General features: G+C 43.5%; 1 protein-coding gene across 6 annotated transcripts in view; it reads left to right on the top strand.

Moving 5' to 3' along the window:
• Positions 1-18155, top strand: part of LOC109381996 (uncharacterized) — a 213148-nt gene that overhangs the window by 128627 nt on the left and 66366 nt on the right. The window lies entirely within an intron of this gene.

Raw genomic sequence — 18155 nt, 5'->3', positions numbered from 1 at the left:
AGATATAACTGCAGAGGATGTTTGCATCTATTTGGAAGTTCCTAAATGTGCAAGGACTTGAGGATTTCTTTTCCTCCCTGGCACTTGGGGAGGCCCAGCACTCTGGAGAGGTCCTTGAGCCTTTTCCCTCGATGGCAATCTATTGGTTTTCTCAGAAGAGGCCTTGAACCTCTAAGTTCCTTACTTCTTCCCTCCAGAGCTTTTGCAAGACCCTGCTGCTAAATGTATTGTCTCATTTCGTGCTTTTGGGAGATAGGTGGATTCTAATCTCCTTGACGACTCTCTTGCAGCCCTTGGCATCGACACCCTTGCAAATCCTCCCCCCTTCCCTCAGCCACCTCAGAGTGTGTGGTGTGTAGAAGCCCCAGCTGTCATCTCCCTGGGTCTGAACTCAGATATGAAGTCAGAGTGATCTGGGGGAACACGTGGGTGCAGTGGAGGAGGCTGTTCTTGTGGGAAGGGGCTGGGACACTCGTCCTGAGCTGGAATGACACTCACTCGTACATTTGGGGACATGAGAATGTCATGAATATCCAGTGTGGACAAGGGGGTTTACATAAAGAGCTTCCCAGGTGAAATTGTAGAGGGGGAGACAATTGGGATGATACGGTCAATGGCAGAAATCATTTAAAATGTTTACCTAGATCAGATACTTGTAAATGGGGAGTGTTCTTAACCCGAGGAAGAATAAACAGGGCTCCATGATAGACTGACTTTGTGTAGTCTATAAAACCTCTGAAATGATAGTTAAAATTGGTTTTATCAGAATCTCAAAGAGGTATGTGGCACATGAAAAGTTAAGAACTGCTTAAATCAGTGACTTGTGCTTTTGGCATGCCTACCCAAGCCCCTAGCAACCAGGATACTCTGGGAAAGCAGAAATAGCGCCTCATGAGGATAATATCAGTACTAGGAATCTTGTCCAGCACTATTATATTAAAAGTCTGTCTAAGACAGGAAACCCAGAGACCATAAAAGAAAATATGGACAGATTTTATTATATAAAATAGAAAAGTTTTTATACAGAAAAACACAATAAACAAAATTAAAAGCAAATAATACTCATAAAAATATTTATAATATTTGTAAGTTAATCTATGTACAAAAGAAGTTTAAAAATTGGGAAAAGACCTAAAAAGTTCATTTTTAGATGAGGATATTCAAACAGCTAATATTTAAGAACAAACCTCCCTAGTAATCAAATATATTCAAACTAAAGCAGAGAGACACATTTTACACAAATTTGATTGGAAAAACGATCAATAATGTCTAATGTCTAGCCATAAACTGTTGTGGGAATATAAACTGGTGTAATATTTTCAGAGAGAAATTTGACAGTTCCTAATTAAGTTTAAAATGAATATAATTTTTGATCCAGAAATTTCACTTGTAAGAATTTATTCCCCAGAAAAGTCAAGTGAGTGTGTACAATGTTTACTGAAGCAATGTCATAGGAAAAATCTGATAGCAACGTAAATGTTAATTAATAGTAAAATGGTTCATAATACATAACAGGTGTTCTATATCATGGAATACTGTGCAGCCATTAAAAAAGAATGATGCCGGGCCGGCCGAGTGGCTCAGTTGATTAAGAGCTCACTCAGGAGTTTGAGCTCTGAGCAACAGCGGTTCGAGTCCAGCCCGAGCTGAGCAGCTGCTGAGCTGCCAACAGGTAGCAGGATGGCTCAGCTAAAAAAAAAAAAAAAAAAAAAAAAGAATGATGCCTTTCTGTGTGTATCGACATGGAAGAAGGTCCACGTTATATTACTGCACTTAAAAAAGTAGAATCCTATTTTTATTAAAAACTACAAAACAATGTGTATAAGTATATGTGTGTGTATTCATGTACACACATTTCCTACGGGCATAGCTAAAGTTCTGGAAAAATACATACATATTAAATTTATCTACATAATTGTTCTGTTAAATTTATCCCCCTGTGATGTTGCGGAGTCCCTCTTAAAATCAGTTTTCAGCATATTGTTGAATTTTTCAGCCTGTATATACTACTTTGTAATTGTTAAAAACAAACACAAACACCCCTTTCCTTAAGAGTTAAGTGTCCACCCAACCCAGCTGTAGTACAGTTTATTTAAATGCTGTCTTTACCCAGTTTTGAGGCCTTGGCTAGAGGTTGGTGAGTTCCTCTTCTTGAGCAGACAATTAATTCTATACCCCCAACTACCTCCTTTATGGGGCTCTCACACTCCAAGCCATTAATTGCCCCAGGGCCAGGTACCAGACAACCAGGGACAGCCCCTAAGCCACAGAGCCTGGCGAAGTTATTCAAACTAGCCAACCCTAAGTGTTCTTCTCCTGCCTCACATGCTCCTTCCCGTAGAAAACACAATAAAGGCTCTTGCCCACAGTCCTATTTTCTCTCTCTGCCTTATGACCCACCCTGGTGCTTCCCTAAGTGATCCTGCATGGCACACTGTGCTTTTCCCAGGGAACTGGGAGGATAACAAACTGTAAAACTCTTTCCAGCTTCTCTCTCTTGACCTGCATTTGTCCTCACCATTGGTAATATGGTTAAAACACCAGTAAAACGTGCTTAGCCGTGCTTTCAAGGAACACTGCATGGGTAGATGCCCAGTGCTTATAGAGGTGACCCCGGAGCTGCCCTAATTTTACCTGACTTTGCCTGGTATCTCCCCTTGGCTTCCACACTACTGACCTCTGCACAGGTCCTGGTGCCTCTTGCCCTAGTGCCGGCACATGATGCACCTTTGGCTCCGTTTCTGGCTCTGACTTGGCCTCTCCCATCTGGTCCAGCTCCCCTCACACATGGCCCAGCATCACAGGCAGTCCTCTAGCAAACATCACCAATGATGCACAGAGACAGAGCAAACTCGGGGGCTTTGACCTGGAGTGGACTGAATTCGGGGTCATGAAGCAGGCAGGTAGACTGTCAGGAATTTCGAAACCTGGGAAACTGGCAATCATCAGCAATCTCCCTGAAGCCGATCCCATATCAAAAACAAGAGCACGCATGGCTACCAGAGCTGAGGGAAACACACTCGTTCTTCAGAGCCACAAGGATAGGTTGATAGAAGGCAATTAGCACACCTACAGATGAGGCAGTGTAGGTGATAGAGTGAATTCATAAGGCCTTGGTTTGAATCTGGTTCTGCTGTTTCTGTGCTAGCTGCATAGACGTGGGCACTTAAACCTTTTAAGCCCTAATTTCTTGATCTGTAAGCTAGACATAATGATACCCACCCATGCCCACCTCATAGGTGGTTGTGAGACTCCATGCCCCGTGTCTCCCACTACAAAACTGAGATCTAGAAGGTACGAGAGCTGCAGGTTAGAAGACAACAAAGAGGCTCTTTGTGGGGGACGCCTTGATCCCGACGAGAAGCTTCTTACTGATGTGTGTCTGCTCTGGCCCTTCAAAGGCCCTCTGAGCAGAAGAACTCAAGGTGTGGTTGCAGTTGGCCAGATATGGGGAGAGTCTCGGGTAGGGAGTTCCTGATACTGGATTGGGCATGTCTTCTACCCCATTCACCTCTCCACATGTTGCAATTCTGGACTCCATAGACTCATATTCCATGCCCTTCTCCCAAACACCCCCCTGCTCCACATACATACATACCAACTTTCCTCTCACCCCTCTTTGGAGCTGATAAGCTAAGAACCACACGCCTGTGTTTCAAATCTCAAGTGAAGACATGAACTCACAAAGTTACCTCTCTGCAACCCCCTCTTGTTCACCAATTCCTCAGAAATCTCAAACAATTTCCATTATTGGCAGACACAGTGTTTCCTTGTTGCGTGCCACTTTCATACAACTAGAATTTGTAGACAAGAAAAATGCAGCTGCTACGCAGTACTAACTGGGCCTTTATGTCGCCTCACAGGCGGGAGACTGGCTGTGGAATGCCACACACCTCCTTATCACCGCTTGCGTGCTGGGACCTCTATTCATTTTATGCATTGTGTATCTCAGAATTTTCCAGGATGTGGTGCAGACTCATGTTGCTTGCTCTCGGAATTATGCGAAAAGCTATTCTTTTTCTTGAGCAAGAAATCATAGGCACTCCAGAACCCTTCTGACTCAGGCAGAGCTATGGGGCGAGTTTTCCACAAAAGGCAGGAGGAATGAATTGATACTGACTTCATTAACTAGCCCTCCCAAAAGGACGGGAGCTCCCTGCCCCTAGCCAAGCGTGAGAGACTTTCTGAGGCAGCAGGCCTTTAAAAACTCACAGTGGACCTTCATTTGTTTAGCTTTGGGGTTCCATTATGTGTTGGCTGAGAAAGCAGCAATCATTAGTGGCCTGTTTTTTTCAATTAAAATAATTAAGCCCCTGTAAGTATTCGGGGGAGGGCTGGACTTGGCAGTCTGGGAGAGCTGAGCTCTCTGTCAGCAGTGGGGTCCAGCAGGAACTGTAGCTATGTAAACACTTTGGGACTGTCATCTTGTGAACTGAGAACCAGAAAAGATAGTTCCCCATGGCTAGGAGGAGGAGCAGAGGCCCTTGTTTTAGCCTTGACCTCCTGCTAAGGGGCCTGGGGGAGAGGAAGACTATGTCTTGGCTGTTGGGAGCACCCAGCTGCTCGCATTGCTCTGTGCTACTTTCAGTCCTCTGGTCCCTTATCAGTGGATGCTCACCTGATGGGCCTCCAAATTGATCAGATAGCCACTGTAGCTTGCAAGTTCATCCTGTGGGTGTTAAGTGATTCTGTTCATTTCCTCTCTTAATTATTTTAATTCAGGATGTGATGGAAGGAAGGAGCGGGGGTGGGGGGTGGGGGGCGGATGCAGCAGACTAGAGGACTTGAGGAGAGGACCTTCTAGGATGATGGCTCCTGAAAGTAAGGCCTCCTAACCTCTGCTAGGATAACTTCCAGCTTGCACCACTCGGGGGATTAATATTTCTGCCCCAAAAGTAGGCTCTAGGGGCTGTTTTTGCTGTGGGTGGCCAGCACTTCCTCCTCTCTCCACCACATTCTTCAAAGTTCAGCCATGAAACAGCAGCGTGGCACTTTTGTCCTACAAACTTCATTAATAGGACAAAAACCAGCCTCATTCCTCAGCCCTAGCTTTGCCACATTACCCTGTAGTTCAGGTGTTCAGAGTCCCTAACTGGGCTCACTTTTAACTTTCTCCGTCCTCTGTCTGAATTGCCAACTAAAGGTCAAAGGACCTTTCTGTGAAGACCTCAGATCCTCCTCCTCTACCCTGTTCGGTGGCTCTGTGGGATCTTGTCCACAGAATGTCCCTAAACAACGTCCCTTCACAGAGCCCAGGCCCAGACTCAGGCCTCTGTTTTTCAGGTCCTCCTCACACTGGGGTCCACGGTTTCATTAAAACATTATTAGACATGTACCCCTAAGAAATGCCGTCTTAGAGTTCCAACAATCTATTCTTATCCAAAGGGCCTTCAGGAATGAACTGTCTTGTGGCCTGTTGCCTCGTCTCAGTATCAACATTAGTGTAAACACAGCCAGACTCTTCTTAAAAAAACGATTCAGGTTCGGACGATACAAAGAGGTATAAAACAAACAGAAAAATTCTCTCCTTCATCTTCCCATTCCACCCCCTTTGGCAAAGATTTCATTATTGTAGTAGTCACCCCCACAGCTATAAATAATATGCTTATTGCTTTGTTTCTGGGTTCATCATCCTCCAGCTGTAATTATTGCTCCCAGCCTGGGGTAACTCTTTCGCCACAAAAAGTTATGAAGAGTTGGAGATGTTGCTCCCTCTGTCCTTGCAGGTAAATCTCTTTTCTGACAGCCCCTCCCCACCTCCAAGCGCCCCCTGTTGGATCCCCTGTGTCTTCGCAACTAGTGGGAGTTCACACGTGTGAGAGTTTACATTGTGATGGGCTTTGTTGATGACGGGCGAGGGCGGAAGGGGAACCCACAGAGCCTCTCCTCTGGTGGCCACTCAGGACATGTGTTAAAGGAGAGGAATGGGCGGTAGAGTGCAGCAGGTATTCCTCTGTAGTGTTGCATTCTTCTGCTGTCTCTTGTGCCCAGACAGCGCTGGACTAACTGGGAGCAGGGGTCCTAGGGATGTGTGTAAAAAGCAAATCAAACTCCACCTCCGTTCTCCCTATCCGGTCACTGCTGCTTCAGCTAGAGTCACCCTTCCCAGCCCTTCCTGGTCTCAGACTAGCCAAGGGTCACAGGTGCCTCACAAGCATGGGGGACCTGGAGAAAAATCAGGTGCCAGATGGGGGAAGACATGTCTGGCCTGAGTCTCCCCGTCACCCTCTCATGTGCTCACCAACCTTCTGTCTTCCTCCTGCATTGTCCTATAAATCCACAGCCTTCCTCTTCCTTTTTCAACGCTGCATAGTGGAGAGTCAACCAAAGGCCTTCAGCCAGCCTCACCACAGGAATTTCTCACTGGCTGTTTGGCCCTAAGACTTCAACATAAATTTGTTGAGGCTTCTCCATGTAAACCTGTACTGTCCAATAGCCACCAGCCACGTGTGTGGCTATTTAAATGTAAGTGAATTCAAATTCAAAGTGTTCAATAACCACAGTGGCTAGTGGCCACCATGTTGGGCAGCAGAGAAATGAAACAGTTCTACCATCACAGAAACTGTCAGTCTAGACTTTCTACCCTGACACCTCTTCTAGTTCCAGACTCCCCTCCCCCACACTCCCATTGCTTTGTAATGCGCACATACACACAAAAAACACAATTTCTTTTTGTCCAAACCTCCTCCCAGGTCAAAGCTGTAGCCGTCTTTACATAAAGAAAGTCTTCAAAGGTTTTCCCTGCACCAAAGGGCCACCTGTCCTCATTGGATCAGAATTGTACCTCTCTGCTAGAGTGCTGAAGCACTGGACACATTTCCTCTTTTTCTTTTGGGGAGGGAGGAGCAAGCTAGCCCCCATGGGGGCAGCCAGCCAGTGGCCAAGGGGGAATCTAAGGGTTGCACTTGGGTGAGCAGTAGTCTAGATTAGTGTACAGACACTGATGATCAGAGATGGGCTAATCAGAACCAGGTTATCGGGCAAAGCATGAAGGCTCGTGTCTAAGGATTTGTAGACCAAGTGTGGTGAAAGTGAACAGAGAGGTTGGTGAGTCCAAGTCACTGATTTAACGAGAACTTAATGATAAAATAAGTGTAATGCCAGAATGTGGGCAAAGAGATGGAGCCAGGGATGGGATACAAGTAAATTGAAGAGGAAAAAAATAAAGGCCTCACCAATGAAGTAAGCATATTTTGGAAAGAGTTTACTCTAGAATGGAATTATTTTGAATAAATCCCATTTTCCTTTTGACTTTCAGCATGACATTGGAAAGTTACTCTTAACATGCAGCGAGAGTTAAAATACATAAGTATGTGCATGTGTGTGTGTGTGTGTGTGTGTGTGTGTGTGTGTATTTTAGCTAGAAAAAAGTTCAGTCACTTTTTAAATTAAATACAACAATACTTATGTTGAAAACAATACATTGTTCTACTCAAAATGAAAACAATGATGAGCACATAAGTCAGCAATCAATAAGTACTTGTTGATTGATTGAAAATAAATCACAAAATAAAAAAACAAATTAGGAGTCTGTGCCTCTGCTGCCCATTCCATCCCCAGACTAATGAATTGTTTACTTCATTGGTGATGGCTTCTCCTTAGGGGTTGTTAGTACAAAATGGTGCTTCTTGAGGCTGGGCATGTGCTAATCAGTGTTAGAGAAGAGATGAGTCTATATCTCAAGTGGTGGCAGCCACAGAGACAAGATGGCAAGCTCAAAACCTGAAATTTAATTCATCAGACCCTTAAACGAGGAATTCTATGATTTCAGTAAGTGGAGGAGAGTGAAGCATGTGGGGCAAGTCATGTGTTTAAGGGGCAAAGAAAGAGGCACTTGCTGGTTAGGGATTTCAAATCAGACAGTCTAGTCTATATAGAAGCAGGAACTGTGAATAGTTGTACTGAATGGAGCTTGTGCTCCATGATCATAATGCCAGTTATAGCAACTACTATAATGGGCATGTGTTGTTTTTGCTTCTAAGTTGACTTCCAAGTACCCGCTTTACTTTATATTCACATACACACAAAAAAGATCAAAATGCATTTTATTTCCTAACAATAGCCAATTAGGCTATAATTATTATAAAACACAGAATTTTAAGTTTCTCCTTCTGATGAAAGTGACCCCACAGATTGCTTTGGAGGGGGTGGTATTTCTCCAGTATTAAAGTGAAGGCTTTAGTAGCTATAACAAAGAGACTCCAAACTGTATTGTCGCTAACAAAATAGAAAGTTATTTATCTCTCATGTAACAACCCAGAGCCAGTAGACAGGCTCTGCTCCACACAGTCATCCGGGGACCTAAGCTAGTGGGACAGCTCTGCCATCCTCAATGCATGGTTTCCAAGGCTACCTCAGTCATTGCCATTTCCACCCAGCAGGGAGGAAAGGAAGCATGGTGGCGTGCCAGCCCAGTAAGTGGCTATTTATCACTTGGAGTTACATTCTACAGCTGCAAATTTGGTCACCTGATAACACTTGGCTGCAGGGAGGCCAGGACGTGTAGTTTCTAGCCAGGCTTCATGTATTCCAGCCAAACTCTACCCAAAAGGTGAGCATATGATCCAAGCTAAGGACATCCTCCCTCAAACACTCTCCCTAAAAATTTGAAACTTGAGTGAGTGGCAAAAAGTCTGAAAATGGTTGAGCTGATTCAGCCCAGTGGGAGCATCCGGAAGAGCTCTTCCATTGATCTCTGCCACCTAGACTCCTGGCACTGCCTTAACTCCTATCTGGTTTTTCACCTTTCCCTATGGCATGGCTGTCAGTACTGTTTCTGCTTAAGCTAACCAGAGTTGGTGTTCATTGCTTGCAAGAAAGATCCAACCCACACAGTTACCTCTTCGTAACTGCTTACAGCTTAACTCAATAACAAAGATTTCTTGTGCGTCTGCTGTGCTCCAGACAGTATTCTAGACACAAGGCTACATCAAGGAACAAAACAGAGTACAACCCTGCCCTCATTGAGCTCTCCTTTACAGCCACCCCTTCTGATTTCCAGCCAGCAAAACTCCTGGTTTTCAGGGCTCCCTCATCTCAGTTTCTTTGGTGCAGGCCTGACTGAAACTCCAGGTCAGACCCAGTGAGTTTCCCGCAAGGGGGAGTGTATGGTGAGAAGATGGTCAATGCCACTTGTACTTGCCTTGGGCATTCTGGCTTTTATTTGGCTTTGTTTTTATGTTCGCAATATGCAAGCGAATCCAGTGCATCTTGCAAGCAGGTTATGCCCAGGCAGGGATTTGACTGTTGCTCTGCAGCTCAGACAATTCCACCAGCTATAGGTAATTTTGGTGACAAGTTAGAATTTGCATATTAGCGGGCATCAGTGTATTGCTTGGTGGTGAACCCAAATGAGAATTCTATCTACCTCCAGTGATTATTACACTCACCCAATACCAACAGGCACACTCAAAAACAGATGCCTTCATTAAGGTCTCCCCTTTACCTCATTGTCATGCAAATAGCCTGAATCAAGGAATCTAAAAAGTGCTCGAGAGGTGACAGGAGAGCATCTTAAATAAGTGACAAGTCAATGTTCAGGGCATCCCTTGATTAGTCGGGAGTTATAGCAAAATACTACAGGATTCAGCCAATGGGAACTTGCTGACACCAAATTATCGTTGAATACCCTCCAGTAATGTAAAAACCCCAGTCTTCCTACTTCTGTCAGTTCTTTGTAGGTTTTTTTTTTTTCCTACTTTTCCTTGGGGAGTGGAGGTGGGACGAAAGAAGAGGTAGTGCTTAGAAGGGGTTGTTAACTGCAAATATTCAAGCTAATTAGCAGAGCGCTGGGGCCAGGCCTGCTGTGTGGGAGTCTGGGCTGTGTGTGGGCCGGTGGACCTGTGTGCTTCATAATAGCAGCCTAACAGGTTTCAACCCTAAAGATATGTGATGGAAAGATGGCATGAATAATTCAGTGAGCACGAGGTCCTGAACCCACATTTTCTCTCCTAAAGGGGAAAGCCAGGAAGTTTCAAACCTATCAGAGCTAAATCTCTCTTTTTCAGAGCTTCCTTACTAAGTGCTGTGTGGGTGTGGAAAGCCCTATTACCATGTAATTTTGTTGGGAGTTGACTTCCAAGTACCCGCTTTACTTTATATTCACATACACAAAAAAAGATCAAAATGCATTTTATTTCCTAACAATAGCCAATTAGGCTATAATTATTATAAAACACAGAATTTTAAGTCATAGCGCCCAAGTGACTCCCCCATGTCGCTCCCCTTTGTACGTGAATATCTTCTTATTTATCGCCTTACCCATAATGAACTTTGAGATAAACAACAGAAAAAGTAATTTGTTTTTTTGACAATGCTGAACCTTTGAATAGAGAAAATCACACAGTTGAACACAGAGCGCAGTCCTGTGTGGTAAGTGGTATCCATGGCAACCAATAGATTTTATGCTAAGTCTGGCCTTTAAAAACATTTCACGTTTACCACTGAGAAAAAGATGGCCTTGATTTAAAAATGATACAACAAGTATCTCGAATGGGCATGCTTTCTGCTCTGGGCTACAAACACAATTAAGAGGCATCTCGTCGGCACCGAATCCCCTCAATAGTATCCATGTCATCCTTGAGGAACATCGCGGCCAGATTGAAAAAAAAAGAAAGAGGTTGGACGTTTTGTATTCTGCTGCAGGGGCTGAGGCAGTTTGTTTTTCACTTGTTCTCCTTGTATTTAACACCAGGAGTAAAAAATAGGGAGTAAAAATAGCACGTTGGCCTCTTATCTTAGTCTGTGATCATGGTGACAGTGAAAATATTATGGCCTGCTTATCTTGGGAGCAGCTCCAATCACACCCGCTTATTATGACTTGAAATAATGGATGGAGAAATACCTACCATACCAGCTTCAGGCGAGCACTCTAAATTAGTTTCTGTTCACATTTAGAAAGTTGGGTACCCAAAAATGGAATGCAGTTGTGGAAAAGAGAGGATGTCACTCTGATGGTATACTTGGATGAAGCAAGAAAGGGCAAGCCCCCTTCTTCTTTAAAAAGGAAAAAGAGAGATTCGATCAATGATGCATCAAAGGAAGGAAAAACAACTAATATCTTCGGGAGGAGTTTGGTTTGCTGTGCTGTCTGTAAAGTGCTTTGATAGCTTCCTTAAGATGGCATTTCTGTTTCCTTTGGCAAGACGGGTTGCCCTTTATTCTTCAAAATGGGATTACCTTTGCCATATCAAGAGTTAGAAAAACCTCGATATACTTCCTCTGAAGGTATTTTCAGCTGGAGTGCTTTTGAAATTGACTGGAGTTGTGGGCTGAATTGTGTCCCTCCACCTTCTACCCTCCACCTTCCTCCTGCTCCCACAAATTCACAGGTTGAAGCCCTGACCTCCAGGACCTCAAAATGTGCCTTTATTTGGAGATAGGGCCTTTGAAGAAGTGATTCTGTTAAAAATGAGGCTGTTAATGTGTGCCCTGATCCAATCTGACCAGTGTCCTTATATGAACAGGAAATTTGGATACACCAGGGATGTGTGTGCAGAGAGGGAAGACCGGGTAAACACAGTGAGAAGGTGGCCATGTGCAACCCAAGGAAAGGGGCTTCGGAAGAAACCAAATCTGCTAACACCTTGATCTTAGACAAGGGACTGAGGTGTGCTTTTACAAAAAGGACAGCTTCTTAGAAGGTGTATTAATCAGTACATTGGAGAAGGAAGCCAGGGTTGACAAAAAGCATCAGCTGCTATACCTCCCCTAAGTGGTCTTTTTTGGGGGTCGGTGGTATTTCATAAATACGCCTCCTGCTCCTCTGACTCGACATCCATATTAGTCAGTAGCAAACAGGTCAGTTTTGTGATACCTCATTATTGGCTTTGATGAATCAAGGATAATTTCTGAGTCATCAATGTTTTATAACGATAAAAGCTTATACTCCCTTCATACTGCCCAATACCTGCGAAGTGCCGTACTGGGGGCGGGGGCGCATCATGCCAGAGAGAAATGGTGGTGGTGGTGGTGCAGTGCATTTTGTTCCTTACATTCATAAGCTTTGCCTGACACCTGGGCCTCGGGCCCAGGACCACACATCAGCCACCTGCCCAAAGGCACAAGCCATTCATCTTACTGAGATAATTTCCTTCTTTCAGCCCACAGAGAGCTCTGGGCTATCTTTGGCCAGGGGAAGTATGTTGACTGTTTCATATGCTGAAACATAAATCACTCTCTCTAGGCCTTGTTAACTTTTACTTATAAACTGTTTTAATGTAGAACTGTCAGGATCCTGTGAAAATAATGAGCAGTGACAGGTTTAGGATTAAAATCTTCTCAGGTAGTTAGGATGGTGAGTTAGGTTATAAATTGCTTTTAAAGAGCAGAGGCATGAACTATGAGCTTCATATGCTTACTCCAAATGGACACCAATGAGGCAGCTGGGACAAGTATATGCTAGTAATTCATCTTAATTATTTGTCAGCAAAGCCATCGTAGTAAGAGATGTCTTTCATTCTGATTAAAATGACCCTTGGTAATCTCTAAAGGGTCTTGTCTGAAAAGCACCATTGAAAGGGCGAAGTTGAGTCTTTGGGGGTTTGGGATTTTATGTCTCAAGCAAGGAGGCCTGAATAACAATAATAAAAAAAAAATACCAACAGGTATACAAATATAACTCAAGTCTCCAATTATAGATGCCTCCATAATTCTCTCAGATGACCTCATTTGCTTCAGTGCCAGGGCATCAGGGGGCTTATCATTTCTCTCAAAATTTATCTTTTCTCTGGGTTCAGTGAACAGGATGGTTATTTACTCACAGGGAGGTGGGGCTTTGAAGAAGGGCCAGAACCTATCATTACACCCATAGAGGAGGCCAGATTGTGTAATATGGAAGTTCAATGGCTATGCAAGGTAAACAGCAACTATCTCCAGCCATAGAGAAACAAACAGTTTTCTCAGGGGGCTAAAAAGAGTAGATGACCATCAGGGGAATGAAACTTGAGTGAGAATCTGGGCAGGAACCAGGGTGAGCAATGGGTGGGCAGAGAGCAACAGACCTGGCACTCTTTAGAACTCAGGAGTATAATGACCCCATCCTCCTGACAAGAACTTCTCAGTGCTTGGGGAACACACAGGAGCACAACGGTCACACAGAGGCACCCTAAGAGGTCAGACTATCAGAATCTTTTATTCATGTATTCATTCAACAAGCAGTTATTGAATGCCTATTGTGTGCCCACAGTATTCCAGGGCCTGGGATCCTTCTGTGAACAAAACCTACAAAAACCTCTCTCCTGGTGGAATTTACGTTCTAGGGGGATCGGTTCCTCCACATCAAGCCTCATCCATCAAATGGGACCACGACTACTTATGTGGCTTGTTCCTTAAGACAAGAGCTGCCTGGGAAGGTGAGTTTCAGGCAGCTGGGAAAATATTTACCAGGAAATGAGATAGAGGGGTTAGCCGCCTCAGAGTCACACATCCTTTTCTGGCCAACATTTCTGGGTGCAGAAACCTTTTCGCACCTTGGAGAAGCTCTACAATTCAATAGCAATTCACGAAGATGTTTCTGACTCTTAGAACATGTAACTATAGTTACAGACAAACAGCGTTACAGGGCTTCAGAGAACCATCTGCTAGACTTTAATTTGCTTCTCAGGACTGAGAGTATTATAAATCACGCAATAACACATCTAGGAACATTCTTTCCTACATATTTGCACTTTTTTAGAAAACTCAAATGTAGTAGTATCATATTACTTTACCATTCTTTTCTTGGTGAATCCCTTGGCCGGGACTTCTCATTGATGGACTGAAATAAAATGGAATCTCACTAATAGGAGGCATGATTTTACTAATATGATACTGTAGGCAAATATAATTTGAAATACTTTTCTACAGGCATTTTTAACAGCTGTTTTTCTTTACTAAATGTACAAGACTATATCTATGTCATTCCTAAGAGTCATTAGACTCTCAAACTCACAGTTGAAGGATCTATAGCATAAACGTCTAAGGCCCAAGGGTAAAATTATGCAGGAAAGACAAGACTTCCATCCCACTGTCATCAGGAAGTGCACTTAGATTGTATTTCTAATCATCACATCCTCCATTTAGCAAACATCGGTTGAGCACCTGTATTGCGCCAAGTCTAGCTTCCCTCCAGGAGCTCCCAACTTAGTGGAAGAGAAACATGTGAGATTTTATAAAGTAGGATATTGCTATAAAGAAGTATGTTATTTCATGGTACCATGGATGGATGAAAGTGGCAGCCCTTAACTCTGCCTGGCACATACTTCCCAAAGGCAAAGATGCTTGTACTTCCTTGAGGAGTTCCCAGCAACTACAAACATAATGTGTACAAGTCAGAGGGGAAGGAAAATGCATGAGGCAGTCCTCGCAACTGCAAGCACCTCAGCAAGGCTGGAGCCCAGGGTTCATATGAGAGAGTGATGCATGATGAAACTAGAAATATGGACCAAGGATAGCTCATAGTGTGTCTTTTCAACTATACTAGAGGATTTGGACTTGATCTTAAAGAGAAGCAGCCTTTGGAGGAAAGTTACTTTCTTCTGGTTCACCCACGCTTGCTCACTCCGTCCTCTCTGAAACAACGCGATTCCAAGATGGTGCACTCCGTGCCCATGACACAGAGGGAAGCTAATGTATTCATCTGAGGCTCAAGCCTTGTCCTCAGCAGCATCATGGATTCATGCCTGTAGCAATTGCTTTGACTTGGAAAACATAGAGTAGTGATCTAGTTAAGAAGAGGCCTTATCAGGTAAAAGGAGTCAAATGAGACATTCGTCCCAAGTCAGAAGTTTGAAAACCAAAGTCTGGGATGAGTAGGGAGTCTCTTTCTGATCTCGGAGACCTAAGGTTCTTGCATGTATGGCCCATTGACCCAGACTATATCCCTTAGGACAACCCCTATACCATATATATAGTATGAAACTGACAAGAAAGCTATGGGTAGAAAAGGGGGCTGACTGCCAACTGATACATTCTGGGGTTTTTTTTATATTTATTTCTGCCCCTTGGCACTTTAAGAACAAGTCATATAAAGAATAATGTCCAGGAAATATTTTTCTTTAGATCTTGCCCAAACCACTTTCAGATGTGATGAGATGGCATTCTGCCTTATTTAACAAGCCTGGAAATGAGAAGTAAATGAGACGATGTGATTGGAGAATTTTGAAACCCTTTCTTTAAATGGCACTCATTTCTTTTATAGTCTGGATGGGGTGAAATTTAGCAAATCAAACTTGCCTTTCAATGTGGAGAAGATTGGAATCTGTTGACTGAACATTTCTACTTGGACGCTCATAGTTTTACTTCAAGCATCCATCAATTGCTCTGGGTGCTTTAAGCTTTCCTTTAACTGCCATTGCTGACTTTCTCCATGGAGGAAGGCAACGAACACTGCTGTGCAAAGAGGAGGTGCTGGCGAATTGAAAAGGGCCCTGTCAATTCTTCCACTTCCATTCTGGACTTGGACAGTGTTTTGATTTGTAGGGTGGGACAAAGCACTTAACCTTTGTGTCTCCAAAAGCAAATGATGAATTCTGTCCCATTTACACTGTTTATTAACAGATGGGAGTTGCACATGATTAACTGCTTTGTTCCCTCATTTCTTTGACCTTAAGATGCCTGCCTCGTGAGGGGTTGCTATGCAGAGATGTGTAGCATGCAGAGCCTCAGAGGAGGTAAGCAGCACATGCTCGATGATGATAAGGATGATGATGAAACTCACTTGACTTCCCAGCAAATGCCAAACTCCCTGCAGGTTGACACATGGGGAAAGTGGTCCATGTCTAGTGTGGAGTGCTGGAAAAAGCTGTGTAAGGTGGAAGAGGGAAGCGAGGGTTTACCAAAGCGGAACGTACCCGATGTTACCATAGCAAAGCCACTGATAATAACTAAATTGTTTCAAAACCAAATGGCAGGTCAGATCTCTGATGAGTTACTACTAGAGATTAAATTAGCTAAGTGTTGTTGACACTTGACCACTAAGCCCAGTGGGGGTCCTTTGACCTAGTAAAAGCACTCATCATCAATATCTTGGCAGTTGAGGAGAGAAGCAATGAAGTCATGGAGAGCCTAGGCCTCTATTTTCCATTTGCTTTATGAATCTGTTTGTTAGGTTGCTCCCAGAGTTTTCCACGGAGCAGCACAGGGCATTACATTATCCCCAGTGCCTGACAAGATGAACTATAATTCTCTATATTTGCATGTATCTCTGAGTCCTTATGGAAAAGATTTAGAACTTCCTTTAAACCCGCATTTTCCAAAATGTGTTCCACAGAATACTAAGTCCCTAGATGCTCTTCAAATGAGAATTTCTTGATTAAGAAAGTTTAGGAACTGCATTCAAAAACGATTGCTTCCGTGCTGGGGATACAGTAATGAACAAGTCCTTGAGTGCCTGAGCTCTCCGGGATCATGGTGTGAGGTAAGGTCAGAGAAAAGGCAGAGATGAGTCATGTAAGGTCTTGTAGGCCGTGGTAAAGACTTTGGCATGTATTCTGATTAGAACAGGCAGTTACTGGAAGGTTTTAAGCAGCTTTCATCCAGTACATAGAGGAATATTAAAGTCTCTGGGAACTTCTGAGAGGAAGAAATCTGTAAAGCTTTGTTTAATCTGGTTATTCCAAATTATTTGACTTCTAATACTTCTTAACACATTGAGAAACATAATTTTGAACTTAAGAGAAACATTCCTTTGCTCTATTTTAATGTCCTGATCCATTATTCCCCTCTAACATTAAGATGCTGCTCCTGGCACAGGGCTTTCACTGCAAAATTGTTCCAATTTTGAGCCATGGCCACTTTCGTGCCTCTTCCCACTCCAGTTCACCATGTTGTATTATTATTATTTGAATACATTTATGTCTTCCCTTACATTATTAGTAAGGGTAAGCTAGCTGCTATAATTAATAGAGCTAAAAAATATATACTGGCTCAGATACTGTAGAATATATACTTCCTGTTGATGTAATCACATAGGGCAGGTGAATAAGTCAGCAGGTGTCCTTCATCCACACAGTCATTCAGGGACCCAGGCCGATGGAAGCTTTGCCAGTTTTAGTACATGGTTTCCCAGGTTGCCCCGAAGCTCATCTTTAGTCTGTCAGACAGTAGAGGAAGAAAGTATGAAAAAGTGAACATATGCATGTGCGTGGCGGGAAGGGGGGGATTTATGAGCCAGGGCTGGAAGACATCCAACACTTCTCCTCACATTTAGAACTAGGAATAGTCACATGGCTCCACCTAGGTGCAAGGAAGTTAGGAATTGCCATTCCTGGATGTGCAGCTACCTCCCAATGACGTCCAACACTGAAGAAGGGTTGCATGAAGTCTGCTGGACAGCAACCCGTTTCTGCTCTATACCTAATTTACTACCAGCTCTTTGAAAGAAGGACTGTAAGTTTTCACGCATTCATCTTTGTTAGTTTCATAAATATATGATGGTGCTGGCATAAAGCAGATGTCCAATAAATGTAGTTTGAAATAAGCAGCAGTACTCAAAAACTTAAATATCTCTACCAGAAGGATGGAAAGAGTTGAAGCCACCATCAGAAAACAGAACAAGGCAGCTGTCGTGGTATTTCAGTTCCAAAAAGATAAACATTTGCAGAGAAAGTGGTCACATTTGAAGTTTAATTTCTCCCATGATTTATAGAAAGGAGGCCATAAGCAAAGCAGAGGTGAATTTAAAGACAGGGTTGAGATTTTTTTTTAGAGGCTTATCTGCAAGCGAGGAAAGTTCCTTCTATATTTCTTCTTTGTGTTTTTGGCCTGGAACCTCACAAAGCAACCTGAATGCTGTCAGACATTTTCTGGGTCATAAATCACAGTGAGGCATGGTGAACACTAAATCAATAGAGTCTCTAATTTTTGAAAAAGCGGGAAGGTGCTTATGTAACCATGCTGGGGAAAGGGAAGGCCATTGGCAGCTTGCCTTGTTTATCCTGAATTGGATTCACGCTTGGAGGCCTCTCTGCTCCCTGGAAGCCCTCTTGCTCAGATAGCACTGAGGAAAATGCTGAAACCTGCAGTCCTCGGACACCCAATTTCCCCACATTATCTTGTTCTAACCGTAGTTCATTGTGCAATTGGAACTGACTGCAGAGAGGTGTTTACAGTGTGGCACCTCGAAGGTCTGCTAACATTTTCTCTTCTGTAGGAGTAAGAAGAGGTGGGAGCTAGAA

Source organism: Hipposideros armiger, unplaced genomic scaffold, assembly GCF_001890085.2.
Source record: "Hipposideros armiger isolate ML-2016 unplaced genomic scaffold, ASM189008v1 scaffold_58, whole genome shotgun sequence".
Taxonomy (NCBI): domain Eukaryota; kingdom Metazoa; phylum Chordata; class Mammalia; order Chiroptera; family Hipposideridae; genus Hipposideros; species Hipposideros armiger.
Note: the sequence above shows the minus strand (reverse complement) of the source record. Positions and strands in the feature narration are given on the sequence as shown.